Genomic DNA, 15,640 nt, shown 5'->3' with positions numbered 1-15,640 from the left:
TGTCCCTAAACCCCAATGCTTTGAAAAAATTAGCCCTGTTCCTTTGCACTGTAGGGTTAAGCCCTTTACAGAAATCTATGAGGTGTTCAGCCGTTTTCTCTTCCTCTCCACACGCACCGCACAACGTGTCTATACCTTGGTACTTGCCTCGGTACATCTTAGTCCGCAATACTCCCGTCCTGGCTTCAAACAACAGAGCTTCCCCTAGAATTATCATAGATATTTTCTTCTGTTCCTTTTCTGCTATTTCAATACACTCTGTCAATGAGAACAAATTATCTTCTAACCTTCTTTGTTTCCGGAACCCATTTTATTTTGTAGTTCCCTCAGCACCTCCTCGCTCTCCACCCATGCCTGTAGATATACCTTTATAATCTGCATTACCACCCTGTAAACCACTGACATCATTGTTATGGGACGGTAGTTGTTTATGTCGGCTTTGTCTCCCTTTCCCTTGTATATCATGCTCATCCTGCTCAGTCTCCACCCGTCGGGAGCTTTACCTTCCATTATCGTTTTGCTCACTGCCTCTCTTAATGCTTTCTTATATTTTGGGCCCAATGTCTTTATTAACATAATTGGGATTCCATCAGGACCTGTCGACGTGCTACTAGGAACTCTCTTCTCTGCCCTTTCCCACTCGTTTTGTTCAAGTGGAGCCACTACACTAACCAGTCTATCCTCACCAAATTGAGCACGTGCTACGTTTCTTTAAAATTTTCTGTCAACATTGTCCTTATATGTTCCATTGCCTCATCTCCTTCTAGCCGAACACCTTGAGCTGTAATTATAAACGTCTGCTCTAGGCTAGTCTTATTACTCAAGGAGTTGAGATGTTTCCAAAATTTCTTAGCTGCTTTTCTATCCTTTTTGTTTACTTCTGACAACCATTGGGTCCCGTTCTAATATTCTCATTGATCAAATGGGATGCTTCCCTTCTACAGTTTAAGAAGTTATTCCACTTTCTGTCTACATCAGCTTCTGGTTCACCCCTCTGCTTTGAATATCTGTGTTCCCTGGATGCTTCCTGACGTTTCTCTATGGCCTTCTTAACCTCCTCATCCCACCAGCTCTTGGGTTTACGTCTTCTGTTCCCTTTGGGCCTGACTCGTACCTTAGCAAGCTCTAGCTCAAATAGCCCTGTTAAATTTGCATATGTCCATTCTGTTTTAGTATCCTCTGAAATTACTTCCTAAATTTGTTGGGTTGCTATTTCCAGCTGCTTTTCTGAGTAAAATCTCCCACCTGGTTGTTCATCTTGTCTCCTACGTACATCCATTTCTCTTCTAAAACTCACCTTAATACGTTTGTGATCCCTACCTATAGACTTCTGGAGCCAGATTCATCTATCTTCATTACCTTTAGCCTATCATTCATCTTATGTGACATTAGTGCATATTCTATCGTCGACTGCAGGCTCCCTACCTCCCGTGTTATGTGCCCTTGGCACTTCTCAGTACTGTTGCATACAATTAAGTCATGCCATTCACACATATCCAGCATCATGTTGCCTGTTGAGTCTGTGTACACGTCCATGTCTTCTATGTGTGCGTTCATGTCTCCTAGTATAATGATCTCGCACCCTCGTCCTAGCTCATTAATGTCACTTGATATGCATTCCAGCATTTCTTGTTTTCCTTTTTGGCATTTGCTCCTGTCCACAGGTACACAATGCCAAGGAGTGTCTGCTCTCCTGCCACTTTTCCTTTTAGCCATAAATGCTCCTTGCATTCCTGTTTGACCCTTTGCCAATTCATACTTTTATGAATGAATGCCCCAATTCCACCCCTTTTCTGCTGCCCTTTGTTCTATTGCAATATTCCCATGCATAGTCAGGATTACAGGGCGGTTGCTCCACGTCCCCAAGATGTGTCTCCACAAATCCGTATACCATCAGCTCTTCCTGCCTTAGTTGCTCATCTATCTCCTTCCACTTCAGCCTATTGCTGCCACTTTGCATGTTAATGTACCCTATGTCAGAATAACCTTGCCCCTGGTGCTTACGTCTATTTCTTCTACAGACTCTACGTTTCTTGAATCTTGGGGCCTCTCTGGGTCCGTCTTCGTTTACACTGGTAGCCTTGGGGCTCTGGGTCCCCCCAAAAAACCGTAGCTTGGCGCCCTATCCTACTACCTACCCTCTTGCCCGTGGCACCACTATAGTGAATGCCATCCTGTGCAAAAGGGTGGGAGCCAGATTCGTACACGTCCCGGTTTACGTCCATTACGCCGTACCCAAGTGTTCGGCTCAGATTCCTAATGACCCGGTTAGCCTCAACCACACTCCGTTCCATCCCGCTAGCCTGGCCCTGGACCTCTGGGATTGTGCATATGGTCACATGCACACTCACAGAGGCTTCTCTGAGTTTACGCAACCCAACCTTTAAATGTCTCTTTAGGTTCTGGCTCCTTCCCTTCAGTACATCGTTGAGACCAGCATGGATAACGACGAGATTTTCGTGCTCCATCTTGTCCCATACCACCATCTGAGCTTTTGCCATTGCGTCAACCATGCACTTCACTAACTGGACCTCCACCCTTACCCGCTCGTCTGCCTTCACTTTTGTAAGGACTCCCTCCTCAACCCACGCTACGTTGGAGTCCCCCACCACCACGACCCTTCGCTCTACACGTTCGCCTCCCGCCTGTGATTACTGCCCTCCAGTTCGCGCAAGCTGGTTCTCCTCCCGCCGTGTGCCACTGACACGCTGCGACGGGCTCCCTGCCGCTCGTCCCGTCCCACCCGAAGCCTGCCGCGCTACCTCGCTGTAGCGTTCTGGAACTCCCGTGTTGCTGCCGGCTACGGCCCCTAGGTGTCCCTCCCTGCTTTCATAGCATGCCTCTGCCTGAGGCTCCGCGCTGTCCCCGCCGCCCGCCTGACGCAGCTCCGACCCGGGATTACGCGCCACCTGTGCCATAAGCACCTCCACCCACTCTTCCAGCACGGCCCGCTTTTCCTGTTCTTCTTGTAGCTCGCCAGCTATTCGCTTTACCAGGTTGGCGTCGGCCCCCTCCCTGCCAAGCAACTCGCCGATCCAAGTTTCGAGCTCAATCCGCTGCTCTTGCTCCACCTTCAGCTCCCCTTTGAGCTCCTCCACACTAGCTGACCATTCCCCTTCCACCCGCCGCACAGCCCCCTTAAATCCTTCACACGACCTGCATGCGAAGCTAGCGTCCTCAGCGTCGGCTAAACTTGCGAACTGCGTCTCGTCCAAATAGCACCAACGTTTGCACTCCTCGCACTGTACCAGCTCGCCATCACCCCTGACTTTCCTAGCCTGCCGCGCTATCGTCAGCCCGACCACCTAACGAGAAAGCCCGCCAAAATACCTGAGCAAAGCTCCACGGTAAGCCCTACGGCAATCTCGCTCTCCGGCTACCTCCACTAGCTTCCCTTAACACGGTTTAAAACTGCCACCCTACACTGCTTTCAACATTGCAACACGTGCGTCACTACCCGCTTCCAAAAAATACAACTGTTCGTTACTAGGGTGCTATTGCAAATTAGAAGAACCATCATAAGGGTGTAACTCCCTATAAAAACCATCTTTTTCAAGGGTGCTAGGGAGTTAGTTATACACTCAAAAAAACCCTTAGGGGTGTAAATTATTTTACAGTGCACTCGTGATGCGTGTAGCTCGGGAGCCAACTCTGACTTCCCTTTTCAAATACATGTAGCACGCAATAAAAATATTTTACGACACAACCGCTGGGCTCATGTGAACGAAACTTGTCGCATGAGAGAGAGGAAGGGACTTATTAGGAAACAGACATTTCATGTAGTACATGAAATACAATGCACAAAACTAAGTAAGCGAAGCATTTCGCGACTCAGCAGCTGAAAGCCATACCGCAATCGTCTAAACTACAGAAAGAGAACAACATATGTAAAGAGGAGAAATGTGATACATGAATGAGAAACTGTTGCCTTGTGTGCAAAAGTGATGCACGCACGTGAGCAGTATACTTTACTGAGGTGTACTGTACAGTCAACCACAAAGGTTTGCGGACCACGCGAGCGCGTGCCAGACTGCCTATCCGCGCCACCTAGCGGTACGCCACCTAGCGGCGACAGGGGCGCTCTCCCGGATATGAGCCCTCTTGGTACTCGCCTGCCTGTTAATTTTTTATTCCCGTGCATGACATTGTTAGTTCGTTGTGTTGACGCAGAGCGCTGTCTGCGATAAGACCGCCACATATCTGGCTTGATAGCAGTATCGGAGCAATCACTGCAACCTTTGTCGACTGGTGTGCCAGTGGGTAGATAAGTTTCACGAAGCGCTGCGACGATTTTTTACGCGACGTTTACTGGCGCACTTTGGTTGGCAGCATCTTGGTCCAATGAGTGTTGCTGCTTCTGCGTCTTGAGAGAAAGGGTAGGGAGGTGTTTCACTGTCATCAAAAATAAAGAAAAAGCGGATGCATAGAAAATTTTCTTTCACACATAGGCGCATCTTCGCATCAGTCGCTGAAAACGTAGTAGACTTGCTTCAGGCCACGTGGTGATTGCCTATTTGGAAAGATGCCGCTGTGTGTTCCACTTGACGAAAGAAGGCACATTGTGCGTTTATTTATAGAGGGAATACCTCAGCGCGAAATCTGCCGCCGAACCAACAGGAGCCGGACTGCCGTGAATAGGATTATTCAAGCTTTCCGCGACGATGGCAGATTCACAGATATGGAGCGCAGTGGGCGTCCAAGGGCCACGACTGAGGAAGAGGACCGCCTGATTACGGCCGCCATCGTGGCTGATCCTTTTCAAAGTGCAGAGGATATCCGAGAAGCGCTCTCGCTCACGGTATCGTCTGAGACTGTAAGAAGAAGGCTGAGTGAGCTTGGCCTGCAGTCTTTCGTAGCAGCACAGAAGCCCTGCCTCTCAGACAGCCAGCTACAAGAACGACTCATGTTCGCTACAGCAATGAAAGATTGGACAACAGAGAAATGGGGCGATGTCATCTTTAGCGACGAGTCAACTTTTTCCACGCGCTCGGACCAACGGAAGCGGGTTTGGCGTCCACTAAACTGCAGGTGTGTTTACAGTGTATTGGCAGTTAATTCACGAAGCTAATTCTGCATCACAACATGTTTCACGTAAAATGAGCTTTTGGACATTACGAGATTTTTCTGTAATGGTATTATGTTGAAAACATTAACAATTGTTTCATAGTACTACTTACTCTGAAGCTAATTAAAAGCTGCCAGTGGGTCTTTCAGTACTATCTAATGATGTTTGCACGTTTTCTATTGCAACTCTATAACAGCATTATAAAGTTCATACGCAAGAGGAATCACAACATTTTTAGACGCGCCGCTCGAACCCAATTGTATGCTATTTCTTGCAGATATCTGCCTAATTACACACAGAGTGTTCTATCCAGTGGACGGTGTTCCGTGAGCGTGTGGGGAGCAATCAGCAAAAATGGCCTTGGTCCCCTTGTGCGTCTGGAAGGGCCCTTCACTGCGTCACGGTACTGCGACGTCATCACTAGACACCTCGTTCCGTATGCGCTGGACGGTCCCTTCAGCGACGGCTGCTATTTTTTTCAACACGACCGCAGCCCGATCCATAAAGCACGTATCGTCCAGTTATTGCTAGAAGAACATGCTGTTTGCCAGCTTGAGTGGCCTCCATGTGGCGCCGACTTGAATCCCATAGAAAATGTCTGGGGCATGTTGAAGAAACGGCTGTCCACACGAGCCAACCGCGGCCGCACGGCCGATACGCTGTGGCAAGCGATTGCACAAGAATGGGAAAGCCTGCGCGGTCGACCGGAGATTACTGAATCTTTGTACGAGTCGATGCCCACACGCATCAATAAGGTGCTAGAAAACGGCGGACATTTCACTTCCTACTAGATCATTGAGAGACCTATGTTTCATGACACTTCTGTTAATGTCTTGTGAATAAATTCATCCCCTTCAGACACGAATTATGATGCACTGTCTGCAAATGCGTCAAATGCGCATGGCATCATTTCAAGACGCTCACTATTACATTCCAAGAAAGAAGACGAAGCAATGTGCTGTTTTGTGCGAGTTTCAGTAAAAAAATTAATTAGCGTATAACTCATTATCTAATTATTCTGAAATCCGTCAGCTTCAATGCTTGCATAAAAAGAATCAACTATTAGGCCCGAAACGCATGCACACTTGCTTTTTCGGTTGTATTCGTGTCGACCGGAGAAAAAAAATACTCTTGACGTTGGTCTTGGAACGCGGCACGTCGAACGATTGTCTAACATGGTAGTGTCTCCAGCAAAGTGATCATCTGCAGCAATACGCAGGACAATGAAGTTAACTGACCGCTAGTTGTCCCATCAGGAAGCGGACACGAATATGCACACTGAGTTTTAGGTCATTTGAAGAAACACGTGGCGTGGGACGCGCCTCCGAAGTTCGAGTCCCCAAACGAGGACGCCGTGTCGCAAAGGGTTATAAAAAGAGTCATCGCACCCGATTATTTCTTATTTTTCTAAATGTAACCACTATAGCAGCACGGTGGTTCGGGCTTTGCGCAGCAAAACCTGGGCGCAGGCGATCAAATCCCGGCCGATACTGTCACTTAGCGATGGGGGAGGAACGGAAAAATTCTGCCTACTGACTAAGCATCTGTGTCCCATGGCTGCCTCACCGCTCACTCACGCACTCACGAAAAAAAAAACAGCGTGGCTACGCGAAAATAGAACTGATAACAGCCGAAGAATACGCTGTCTGATTACTTGTACTGATATTCTGCTCTCAAAATATAAGCAAGTAGCCCTGGCTAACAAAGAGCGCGTCACGTTGAAAGAGATAGGTAGAAAATATTTGCGCACAGTGCGAAAATAGACAGGCCATAGATTTAAGGAGGGATGCGTCTTCAACGTAGCGCTGCTGTCGATTGCTGGTGACGTAGCGGAAGTGTCGCGAAGAGGCTCTTGGCCACGCGCTCGCGTGGTCCGCAAACTTTTGTGGTTGACTGTACATGAATTGTCTTCGCTTTAGTTGTGTTTGCGGAATTGCCGTTTCGCATTCTATTGCTAAATTACGGAGTAGAAAGATTGAAGGGTTTCCGTCTTGTGCACTTGAGTTTTCAACAGTGATTGTAATTAAAATTAGGGCATAAATATACTCCCGCTTATCCAGCCACTGCGCAGTAGCTGCCGAGGAAAGCGATTTTTCTGCGAGCCGCGGAGCTGAGCTTTACTGAAATAAGTCGACAGGAGTGCCATTGCTCCTGCGGCGAATTTGTTCCGGGGGGCGGAATTGCACCAGAAAAAGCTAGCCGACGGGAATAACGAAGAAACACTGTAGGCGCTGCATGAAGCACGACGTGATTATGACGATTGTGGGTGTCATGTAGAAGAAAAAGAAAAACAAACAAAAATGCAGCGTCGACAGGCGTTACCTGAAAGTAAAAAGCGTGTGAAAGCTACAGTACGGTTATTAAGTGCAGCGTAGCGAGGTCTTCCGGATTCGTAAGATTGGGGGGTTGTCCGACAGCCAAGCACTCGTTGATAGCACGCTGAATGATTGTGTAAGGGCCCTGCGTGGCTGTGCGTAGCTTTTGAAGCCCGAATCAGCTGTCTCAATCTGTTAACGCGCGTTACACAACTGCCTAGTGTATGCGAAGTGTGGTGTTCAGATATATGTACATACATGGGAAAGTGCGCTAGCGAGCGTGTACGTGCGAGATAGCTTGCTGGCCACTTCGCGACCACAAACGATGAAGTTGGCTTCCGAGAAGGTATCGTGGCGTACACTTGTAGTCATCGCGATTCACATCAATGCAGCGGACGTTGCTCACACGTTTCACGCGTTTCCGTCGCCCGGAGTTGTTGCCGTGTGCCGGGATCGCGAGATGGGTGCTGAGGTGACCGCCGCCAACAGTAATTGTGCGGTCTCACATCAGGTGGTGCCACTTCGCGATGCGTGCCGGTATGGCGGTGATTGCGGTGTTGACTGAAACGAAAGAGAACGGCGCAGGATGCCGTCATGTTTAAATGCAATTCAATTGCCTCGAAATGCGCTTTGCGTAGCCGCGAACAACGCGGACGCGCGAAAACGGCTGGCTTCCAGCATCCTGGCGAACGTAGGGTGCCTCGATGCCAGCGCCGCCGTTCAGGGTGGTGCCATCCTTTGACCGCCCCCGCGCCGCCGCTTTCTCGCTGCGACGCCATCTTGAATCACAGCGAGCGGTTGCGATTGCTTGGTGCCGGTGCTTAGTTCGAGACACAGTCCGCGCGGATGCTTCGCTGACGCTTCTACTTGCTGGACAGTGTTCAGTCGCATGAATGACAAGCTTGTCAAGTGCATCGAGTCGACATGACGGATCGACGCGTAAAGGGCTTCGTTGTTTACGCTTCCCCCGAGACCCAGAGCGAAGGAAGAGATGGGAAGCCCAAGTAAAGCGGTATCACTGGAAGGCAACGGATAGCTCCTACATTTGCGAGGTAAGTGTCAAGAAAGTTTAGACTATCGCACCGTGTTTTTCATTTAAATAAGAAAGTATTTTCTAATCCTCGCTCACGTACCTATACGTTCGCTCACGGACTAAGCACTGCACCGATGCTGTCTGAGTAGCCTATGGTTTGCGAGCGCGCGTCGCATAGGCTTTTGCCGTTTTGATCGGCGCAGTCTATGCGAGTAGTACCCTTATATAAAGGACTGACGAAAATGCTTCGCCGCGAAATAGTCTTACATTAGCTACAAATCGTCATGTAAACCACCTATTTTACTTTTTCACGGGAAGCACACATCGTGTGTCTCTTGTTTCTCTTTTTTCCTCAGTTTCTTTTTTTTTCGCTACTGGTTATTTGGTACTGAAGAACGCAGTGCTTCTTCTGGGGAGAGCGGCTGTTGTGTACGTGGCAAGGGAAGCATTGTGATTTTCTCTGATTTCTCAGCATATACCTTGCGGATCTCAGGTTGTTACGTTATATAGCTGATTTTTTAGACGGATATATTTGTAGCGTGGTGCTCGTAAGCCGATGGTCACTCGTGCTCATTCCCGATCGTAGTGCGTACTGTGACGGTCTTTAAATACCTGTGCACGGTATGCCCAGGTGTAGTAGAGTTAAGGGGCATCATGGGACCAATATGTTTCGGCGCTTTCTGGCATGGTGTCTGTTGTAGCCTGTGCATTTCTTCGAAACATGTGAAGCGAGGTAATACAGCATTACTTCTGCGAAAATTTATTTTTAAGCACTGTAATGGGTTCTATGTATTTACAAGGCAACTTTTCATATCAATAATCACTTTTGTTGTTTTACTTGTACTTAGAAACACTTTGAAGAGGACCAGTACGAGGGAAATCGACAGGATGGGCGCCGTCTGTAAAAGTCAACAGCCCTACATCATCATGGACTATATTTTCGAAGTGAAAAACATTGCTAATCTGTATTTGACTGTCTTAGTTTCATTTACGGTTTTTGTACGCGATATGTATGCAGTGTTGTTTATTTTTTCAATGTAGTTATCTGTGTTCTAATGATTATTTATAATATGTTCTGTACTCGCCATCGATGTGTTTGGCTGATGCGACGTATTCGATGGTAGCTGATCTATTCTGGCTGGATATCGATTAATATTACCCGCGGTAGCGTTTTCTTGCTTGTATTGTTTTCGATTTATATTGTGTGTAATAAGGTTGATGTACTCACTTGAACCCCCCCCCCCCATGTAATGAATAAATAAAAAACCTCTCCCTATCCCAAATTGTGTGTGTCGAGCCTACCTTGCGATTTTTTTTATCTCGTCTTTCAACATAACCTTCATGCGCCACACAGTACATATAATTTTTCATGTACATATCTCTTTCATGATTGACTGTACTAGACACTACTAAGTAAATGTATTTTGTGCATCGTTTGGTTTCTTGTGTGTACTACGCAAGTCTGACACAGAAAAGTTACGTTACATTTTTCTCTACAGCGCTAACTAAACCTTATTTTCTTATCGCAGTTATTTTTACACCAGCTTAATCCTGTCAGCACACAGTTTTGTGGGCAAAAAACGCAAAATTGCGCGTAGATATCGTCAAATAATTGCAACGAACGCGAAGAGCACGCGCAACGGAAGGGAAACTAACCGCCGTGCGCGAGTGGCTGGCTACGATAAGGGAGGCGTGACGTGTAAACCAAAATACAACAGCGAAAAAGAAAAACTTCCACACACAGGGGGTCGCAAACCTTATATACCAAGCATCGAAGCGCAAAAAAAAATAGTGCGTATTTTAAACATACACACGACATATTAAACGTGATTGAATTAGGCAACTTGGGGCATGTTCCCGGCGCCATACATTTACGTCTTCGACCTTCGACGAGTTAACGGCTATTGGTTATAAAGATGTGCAGATGCAATACCAATAAAAAAATCCTCATCAAGGCAAAGCACTTGGAAGTGCGCCGCGAGTAACACTATTTATGAACGCAAGCGTAGCTGAGTCTGAGCTCGTGTGATTCAATATGGCGGCGCCAGCGGGGTTGTCTCCACTAGAGTGTACTAGAATATGGTCGAGTGGGACGAGCGGCTGGGGCGGCGCATGCTTTGCAGTGAGAAGCTCCTTAGGGTGTGGGTCTGTCCCTCCTCTGTATTATGTAGTAGTAGTAGTAGTCGTCGTAGTAGCAGGTAGCCACGTCTACTTTTATGAGAAAAAAAAAATTCCGAAAGTTGTGTCCGTAGCGCGGAATCGAACCAGGGACCCCTCGCTTCCGAACGCGCGGCGCTAACCACTACGCCACAAAGCTTTTTTCTTTCTTTATTGCCTTTATTAAATTCACACAGAAATACAGTGTACAATCATATCAGCACATCAAGGGCTGAAAAGAGGAACAATCAAAACTCGGGCATGTACATCAGCCCTTCTAACCTAGGAAGCCAGTCTGGTTCGGGTTCATGAAGTTTATACACTTGAACCATTCTGCTAACAGATTCGCGAAAGTAACTCCTTATTGGCCGCGCGTCAATATCTGCATGACGATAGGCCATTCTTGACAACCAAATACTATGTAGGCCCAGGAGCATTATCATGTCGAATGAGATGCCTTCGTCGTTATTGACCGGTAAAAATCTAATGCCGTAGCTATCTATAGGTAATTCTTTTTTTAAGGTTCTTTGAAGTATGTCCCAAAAAAAGTTACCTCCGGAACAATCTAGAAAAACGTGTTCAATTGTCTCTGGTTTCCTACATATAAAAGAGTGAGTGCCCCAAGGTACGAACATTCCTTTTTCTTCCATATATGTCTTTACTTCTAGCGTATTAGTATGCAGTTTAAAGAAGAAGGTTTTGACACCTCCCCTAACAGGCATGTTTTTTACCCTTTTTAAGATGTCTTGACCTGGACCATCATTGTATTGGGTTCTATACAGGGGAGCGGGAAGAAATACATCACATAGGTCTTTGTATAGTTTTTTCCGCGATACGCCACAGAGGTATTCTAGGGAGAAATGATTTTGTAAGATACGACACGAAAGGTACACTTCTCTCATATACCCAGAAATGCTACCTGGCATATTTTCTGACCACACAATTAAGTTTGGCAGGTGTTTACCTAACCTCACTTGGCACACAGTTCGTAAAAAGGGGTCAGTAGCATTGCGAAAAAACATAAAACGATTCACCAGCTGTCTAAGATACAGATGTGACAGGCCAAGTCCTCCTAGGCGGACACGTCTAAAAATACTTGTTCGTTTAGTTCTTTCCCACGTGGAACCCCAGACAAAAACAGCAAAAAAACGATGCAATTTCTGAATGTTAACGCGTGAGCAATGTAATACTTGCAGCACGTACCACAGCTTGCTAATAAGGAACAAGTTGCAAATTGTGGCGCGTGCAAATATAGATAGGTTGAAGCCTTTAAAACGCTCGGAGCTTTCCCGTATTGCGGCAACTTCTCCACGCCAATAGTGTTCACTGTCTCTATAATGCTGCAAGGGTACACCTAAGTATTTAACTGGCGTAGTCACCCAAGACATGTTTGCGAAAATACTTGGGGTTGATAGCCAATAGCCATGCCAGAACCCCAAGCTCTTTCCCCAGTTTATAGCGCTGCCGCTGACTCTACAAAAATGTTTTGCAATGTTCACAACTCTAAGCACGCTTTCTTGGTTCGAACAGAATACAGCTATATCGTCAGCGTATGCAAGAAGCCTTACTTCAGTTGCATGCAGACGGAAACCTCGAATGTTCGTGCTATTGATAACGCTTAGACAAAATGGCTCAATGTACAAGCAAAACAGTAGAGAGGAGAGGGGACATCCCTGGCGTACAGAACGGTGCACTTTGATGCGCTCTCCCACTGTTTTATTGACAATAATCCGTGTTGTGCAACCTCTGTACGCCATGGCAACACCGTCTCTTATAACAGAACCAACGTTTACATGCTGCAAAATACACAGGAGTACGTCGTGAGGCACTCTATCAAAAGCTTTTTCTAAATCAAGTTGTATCATTGCGATTCCTTCGCCTGTAGTATCACAACATTCGAGCACGCACCTGGCCTTGTGAATATTCGTTAATATTGTGCGACCTTTAATTCCACACGTTTGATGTTCTCCAACCAATTCGTTTATGACCATTTGCAATCTTTTAGCCAATACCTTCATATAAATTTTGTAATCCACATTTGTAAGCGCTATTGGTCTGTATGAAGAAACCTGTCTCAGGAGCCTGGCATCTTTTGTTTTAGGAATCAAGACAGTATGTGAAGTTAGGAATGACGGCGGGAGGAGACCTACGTCATAAGCGTTATTAAATAATGAAGTCAAGACAGTAGCAACGCTATGTTTGATCGATTTATAAAACGCTGCTGTCAGCCCATCGGGACCAGGTATTTGTTAGGGTTGAGCTCGTCAATTGCCATTTTCACTTCTTCAATCGAGATAGGCATTTCCAATAGCTCTTTAGCGTCATCATCTATGCTTGGCATTGAATGCAAAAATTCATTTTTAAACGCTTCAATATTGCCCGAGCTATGAGCAAAGACGTTACTATAATAATCGTAAAAAGCTCGTTGAATGTCACCTTTTTCTACGCAGATTACTCCTTGCGATTCAATTTGCGAAATGTGGTTTATATGGGCACGTTTTTTCTCTATGCCAAAAGATCGTTTGGTGGGTGTCTCACCGGCCACCATTCGTTCAGCCCTTGATCTCAATATTGCTCCACGGTAACGGTCCTCGTCAATTGCGTCTAGCTTTTGCTTCACGGCTAGGATGTCGTCTTTAAACATTCCTGGTTGTTGGCATTCTTCAGCTATTAGAATGCCCAAACACTCATGAAGAGATTTTTCTTGTTTCCTTTTTTAGTGCTGTATTCTACTCGCAGATTCGAGTGCTTTTAATTTTACCCCTTGTTTGAACAGGTCCCACTGTTCCCTCAGAGTAGTCTCGTCGATGGTGAGTAATTTTTGAACAGCTTCATTGATGTGCGCTGCAAAATCGTCATCATGCAGTAGTTTGTCGTTAAACTTCCAATTTTCCCATTTGAATTTGCTTCTTTCTTTCAATTTACCAATATCGAATTTAACTAGACTGTGGTCAGTAAAAGAAACGTGTGTTACTCGATACTCGCGGCAGAAAGCTAACAACTCTGCTGATACATACGCACGGTATAGCCACGCATGGCTAATTCCTTGGAAGTGCGTGAATCGCACGCATGCATTTAATCCCATACACTCTCCCACATCCTTCAAGAGGTGTTCTTCAATGATTTGATCAAGAATGTCTGTACTGCTGTCTCTGTAGGGTGTAGGACTGGTTTTGTCACTTGCTGACAGTACGCAGTTAAAGTCGCCAAGTGCTATTACAAATCTATCTGTTTTAAGGTGTTGTTCAAGACTTCGAAAAAATAAATCCCGTTCATTCGAATTTGATGGGGCGTAAATGCACAGAAACCGCAATTTGCAATCAAGTAGAGTAAAATCGCAAACTATTAGGCGACCAGCATCATCAGTTGTAACAGAGTCAACACTACCTCCCAAACACCGGCGTATTAGCAAGAGACTTCCTCCCGACAAACCTCTTGCATGGCTTACACAAACATTATAAGTTCTGGTAAACCTCCGCACCATGCTGTCTGTCTGATCCTGTGATTCTATTTTAGTTTCCTGCACGGCAAGTACATCCAGCTCGTGCTCTGTTATCAATCTGTAAAGTTGATTCTGCTTCCTGTTGGAGGAAAGCCCGCGTATATTTAGCGTTGCTACTCGAATGTTATTGCTGATAGCCATTATAATGTTGATGGATCAGGCCGACAGCATAGTGCTTACCTTAGCCATGCGACGTCTTGCAGAGTGGCGCCAAAGCGGCGTTGCTATAGCTTGGCTTTGTCGTCGCGCTGAAGCGACGACGAACGCCGCGTGTTCGCGACGCATTTCTTTTTGCCGGTGACGTAGTTTCCTTCCTTCGCCTGTTGACGCTGTCGTTGCTCGCGCACAGGATCGACGGTGTCTTCGAGGCGACGCTTTATAGCAGGAACGTCCACATCCATGTTCGCAGAACTGCATTTCACGGCTTGCGTCGACGCCGCGTCTCCCCCGTTGTCCTGAGACGCGCCGCTCTTGTCGAACCCCACAGTGTCCGCCTGCGTCGCGTCTCCCGCGTCGCTCTTGTCGGATTCCGCAGCGTTCGCCTGTGTACCGTCTCCCGCGCCGCGCGAGGCCTCGTCCACCACGGTGGTCTCAACAGCAAGCGACTGTTCCTGGACGCTGCTTTCTACTTCGGAGGACGCTCCGGCGTTTTCGCCGTCAGACCCGGCCTGCGTTCCTGCAGACGCTGCAACCCGCTCTGCGTCTTCTTCGTCCATTAAAAGTTCACCGCTGTCGCAAGCGGCGCTGCGACTAGCGATGCGAGCATAGGATCTTGAGCAGTCAGCTTGTTCGTGGCCGAAGGCCTTGCATTCCGCGCAGCGTGGAACTCTGCAGTCACGGCGAATATGTCCTGTGGTGTGGCATCTCAGGCATATGGGCGCACGACCCGGAACAACAACCAGCACCGTTCCTCCTCCAACTCGCATCTGATGGGGAATGCGCTCGAGGCTTACTCCATCTCGGAGGACAAGACGCACAACCCTGCTTGTCGAATCAGCGGATTCAAAATCAGCAGTCTTCCACTTGTCGTTGGTCACTTCCTTGACTTCTCCGAATTCCATGAAGGTGCGGCGTATAGCGTCGTTTGTGTCGTTGAAAGCCAGCCAGTGAATCTTCACGCGCACCTCCTGTTTTTCAGGATCAATCACTAGGCACACACGATCCTTAACAGTGATATGGCCTGCACGAAGTAGCGTCTTCTTAGCGTCTTCGGTCCGGAAATTTATCAACCAGACATGTGACATCTGGTAAGCACCGATTCCGCTCACCTGCTGTATTAAGTTGGCGTCCTTTAAGGGCTTGCGAAAATCGTCGATCCTGTAAGGCCGTCCTGCAATGTCGCAGTGCAGGACGACAGTGGTTTTCAGTCCGTCACCGGTGGGCAGAGGAGGCAGAACAATACGGTAGTCCTTGGGTATGGAGAAGCACGAGTTACCACGGCCGGCGTCGGCCGCTGTCACAGCTCGGAGAGAGCCTTCCATCCTGCGTCCGCACGCGTCGGTGACCAGAAGCAGAATGCCACTACGCCACAAAGCGCACATGCACACACGCACCACGATGACAATAAA

General features: G+C 47.2%; 1 pseudogene; it reads right to left on the bottom strand.

The window, feature by feature from the left end:
- Positions 1-1,900: 1,900 nt before the first annotated feature.
- LOC119459241 (uncharacterized) lies at positions 1,901-14,261 on the bottom strand (annotated as a pseudogene).
- Between the last annotated feature and the right edge of the window lie 1,379 nt (positions 14,262-15,640).

This window comes from Dermacentor silvarum, chromosome 7 (genome assembly GCF_013339745.2).
Source record: "Dermacentor silvarum isolate Dsil-2018 chromosome 7, BIME_Dsil_1.4, whole genome shotgun sequence".
Lineage (NCBI taxonomy): Eukaryota > Metazoa > Arthropoda > Arachnida > Ixodida > Ixodidae > Dermacentor > Dermacentor silvarum.
The sequence above is the reverse complement of the archived record's forward strand: the minus strand, read 5'-3'. Positions and strand labels throughout refer to the sequence as shown.